This window comes from Carya illinoinensis, chromosome 13 (assembly GCF_018687715.1).
Source record: "Carya illinoinensis cultivar Pawnee chromosome 13, C.illinoinensisPawnee_v1, whole genome shotgun sequence".
NCBI classification, from domain to species: domain Eukaryota; kingdom Viridiplantae; phylum Streptophyta; class Magnoliopsida; order Fagales; family Juglandaceae; genus Carya; species Carya illinoinensis.
Genome location: NC_056764.1, coordinates 11,805,653 through 11,810,305, shown reverse-complemented (window position 1 = coordinate 11,810,305; position 4,653 = coordinate 11,805,653).

The following is a 4,653-nucleotide window of genomic DNA, read 5'->3' as shown; positions in this document are numbered from 1 at the left end:
GACGAGAGGCAACAAGATCTGATAAGAATCGAGAAGATTGGGCGATGAGCCCTGTCCCACAAGCAATAAAGAGATTTATCTTACCCAAATGTGAGAAGACTTCTCCCTCGATAGGCAAATAGTCTTTTCTCTCTATAGGTGAGGAGACCCAAGGGTGATTAGCTTGGGTGACGAAAGCTAACATTAAACGACTAACCTAAACAATATCGTGGGCAACGATTATGTTATGGACCTTGGTCAAATATCTAAACATTATGATCTTTTGGTCTCGTTTCACCTTATGATGACTGAATGTTCCTTGTCGTCTTGTTTGGTTTTGAACAATTTATGGCAATTAAATGTTCCTAAGTTAATGAAGGTATGATATTTAGTGGTGAATTTGATGATGATAATGAGTTTGGGTGATCTAAGTGATGAATTTGTATGTTTAATGTGTTGTAGGACGGCTTGATGATGATCCTTGCTGTTGGCACCTCTTAGATGATGATTAGGGTTGGTATGGTGAAGTGAGTCTAGGGTTTGAATGGTGGATGGATAGGGCTGTGAATTTTGAAAAAGTTGTTTTGGGTAGTCTAGGGTTTTAGTTAGGTCAAAAATGGAAATGATCTTAGGGCTTGTGTGTGTAGAATGAAATCCAAAAGTATAAGAAGGTATTTTAGGGTTTGAGGGAATGATTTAAAAATTGGTGGAGGCTAGGGTTAGAGTTTCCTAAAATGTAGGAAATCCTTATGTGAATTAGGTTTTATGGCTAGGCTTATTGGAGGCAATAGATCTAGGGTTTTATGGCTTTATGGAATAGATCTATGATGAAATTTAGATCTATGGAGACTTATGAAGTGTTTGGTAGGTAGGAAAGTATATGGAAAGTATGTGCTAATGAGTAATTTGGCTAAATCTCTTGGAAATGGTAGATCTAGAATGTTATATGAATGAAGGATATGGAAAATATAGATCTAAACTATGATGGGTTTAATATGTGTTTGTGAGGTGGGAAAACACAAGAAGATGTAAGATCAATGGGAAAATATATGAACAAGTAGGAAAATATATGGATAAGGAATAAATGACTCAACAAAGGAAAGATGAAGACTCTTTTTTTGGTATTTATGGATATTTTGAGAAATCAAATAATAATACGAATAACGCTTAGACTATGTTTGAAATGCAAGAAAATAAAGATGAACAAACTAGGAAATAAACAAGAACAAAGATAGATAATTGAATGGAAAAAAGAAAATAAGCATAAGATTGATAATGAATCATCACCTATTCATAAACGTCAAGGTGAAGATCATCTACTTAGGATTCACACGAGTTGTACCCAAATAGCCTAAGTGCTAAGCACTGAAAAGAATGATCTCAAGACACTAGTCCGTTCATAAGGGAAATATGCCAAAATATGTAAAATGAAATGCTAAAGATCCTATTTGTAGACTAATCTAGTTGGAAAATCTAATAAGTTTCCTAATAATGAAATGACTAAAATAAATAAATAAATAAATAATAGTATCGGGGCCCACGGCAATGGCCCTTTGCGGTCTGATCTGGCCCATGGCATTGGCCATGGATAGGTTGTGCGTGCGACTGGCATGGCCCAAGCATGGGCTTGGGCGTTTGACTGCTCATTGGTGCTGCCTGATATGGTTGGCATGGCTATGTACGTGGCTGGTATGGCTATGGCATGCCTGCTAGTGTGTCATGGCCCAAGCATGGGCCAGGGTGTTGGTGCTGATGGGCACATGTAGGTGCCATGCCTAAGGATGGCATGTCTACTGAGGCATGCCACTAACCTCGTTGGCCGCTGCTATGTACGTTGGTCATGTCATGGCACGGCACGGCACGACACGACACGGCTCTGGCATTATCATGGCCAGACCGTGTGCTATTGATGCGTGCTGAGGCATGTCATGGCAGGGCATTGACATGCTGGTGGGCATAACATGGTGCCGTGTGTTGGCTAGATAATGGGCATGGCATGGTGCTGTGCGCTTGCTCTACATGGCCCAGGCAAGTGGCTTGGGCGTTGGTGCTGCAAGGTACGGACTGGAGCTGTGCACTGTATGGCATGTCTGATGGGGCATGCCACTAGCATCATTGCTGGTGTTGAGTGTCAAGGGCATGTCATGGCTGACATGCCTGCTAGGTCTTGCCACATGTCAAGGGCATGTCTGCTGAGTTGTCCTGGCCCTGCCTTGTGGGTGTGCTGATGGGCGGTTGGGCACGCTAATGGCCCATAGGGACTTTTAGAGCATGTCAGTGACAGTGTCAATGGACTATTAGAGCATGACCTGTGAGACTGTCATGGCATGTTAACAGCGATGTCAATGGACTGTCAGGGCATGTCAACAACATTTTTAATGAGCTGTCAAGGCTAAGGCAATGGCAAGACGTGAGCAATCTTCTAATTGACCCATACCAATCCCACAATCTTCCTAGGGTTTGCACTAGACCCCTAGAGAAGTCCTCCAAAACTCGGCTCGACCCCATATGTGGCTCGATCTAGGATGTACATGCATGTCTAGGATCTTGTCCTAAGGCAATTTTTGTTGGGGTCTTGACATACTAGCAAAGGCGAGCAGCTTTATTGCTCGGTAGGTTGGCGAGATGAGAGTCTTTCATCTAAGTCAGAAACCTTACATCTTTGCCATTGGGCAAGGAGACTAGTTATATTCAGTGCACACGGCATCTACCCAGTGGGACTCTCCTGGGCTCCACAATTCAAGACGCATATCACTGAATTTTTCATTTTATCCCATTATTTTGAGATATTTTTCTCTTTTATTAATATTTATCTTTAGAAACTATTTTCCAAATCTTTATGCTAGATTGTAGCTGTAACTCTCTAATTTTTTTTTTGTCAACTTTAACAGTTATTTAATCCCAGCTTGTGGGATGAATAAGAGAGTTTGCGTTTTTGATGATTTTCTAGAGTCCAATTCTTAGTTTAGTATTTTGTTTTTCTAAATAGGATGCAGATCTGGAGAGACGAATCTCGAGCCGCATGCTTCTTCAACCAACTCTAATGAAAAAAAACTAGTTTTATTATTTTCCTTTTAGTTTCCTTATGAACTAATTTTATTTTCTAGAGATTTGATGTAGTCTAACTTTGAACAAACAATTTATATATTCCAAGTTATTTTATTTTTAATTTTTTTATGGTTGGGTGTTTATTTTTTGTTCTTAATGCTTGCAATTTTCTGGCTAGTAATTGTTTGATATTGAATCGCAATGAGTCCGGGATGTGATTTGTGATTTAGAGCTTTAAGATTAAGCACCATTAGTTGGAGTGAAAATAGAGATACTTTACCGTGATTAGTGTGATTTAAAAAAAAATCTAAAAAACTTAATAAGTCTCCAATTAGTTAAATTCACATAGAGATATGAAGTTATTAGTTGTAAATATTTTTAATATTATTCGAGAGAAGATATTTAATAGTTAAGAGATTTTTATCATCAACTTGAAAATTTTGAAATTTTATAACAAGAAAGAATAAATCGTGTGAGATTTGATAGTTGAAATCAAACGCTCTAGATTTATTTTTACTATCTTTACAATATTAATTTTAACATTTTTTTCTTTAGTTAAATTTAGATAATCTATTATTTAAATTTTAGTTTTTTAAATAGTAACTAATTTAGTAAATTTCATTACTCAATGACATAATTAATATCTGTAAGTTTGATATCTATTTAATTAAAAATATTTTACTACTTATTAAGATTCTATACATTTACAATATTTTTACACGAACAACTATAATCGAAATTTTTTAATTATTATTTATAAATTATTTTATTATTATTAATAAATTCCTCATCATTATCTCATCCTCTTGGCCACGCATCCAGTTCTAAAGTTATATTTACTTCTTTTTTTTTTTATTCCCCGAATCTAAAATTTAGATCTTCTAAGCTATCAATAATTGCTGCAGGTGAAGCAATAACCGACGAAAAAGCCAACCAGAGCAAAGGGATGGGGTCCTGGCCTCTTGGCGGCTACTTGTTTAGGTCCCACGCGCTTTGCCTGCGACTTTTATTTTGGACGGACCTCAGCGTACCCAGGTGGCTATCTCAGCCCAGACAAAAACCAAGTTTTGAGCAATCGCTGGACCGCACGCGCCATGCTTCCAATAGATTCCCCCGTTCGAGCGTGCGACCGCGCGCGTCTGAAATGCCATGACCAACCGATACATACTGAAAATATGCATGCTCTCGTCTTATCCAAATTTAACAGAAAACGAAAGAGAACTCAAAGAGGGCTTGCATGAAATACCATGTTGGGAGCTGATATGACATAGAGATAATTTTAAATAAAAGAGGGATGAAATTTAACGTAGTTCGGTAATTGCCTACGTTTACAGCTGTTGTAATTTCACTATAAAAATAATTTTTACAGAAAAATTTTCTCTGCTCACCCACTCTCTTCCTCTCTTCTTTCTCTCTTCCACACTCTGTCTGCACTCTCTGCTGCACACACTTAAGCTCTCCTATTTATAGGAGAGCAGATCACTACGTTGCAGCAATTTGCTGCATGATGCTTGGGGAGGTGGGGAGGTGCCTAACAATACAAAAGAGTAAACGGTGCAACGGTGCATTCGGTGTCTTTCGGTGCACTGTTCACTGTTTTTGTCTCCACCTGCAACAATCTCCCAC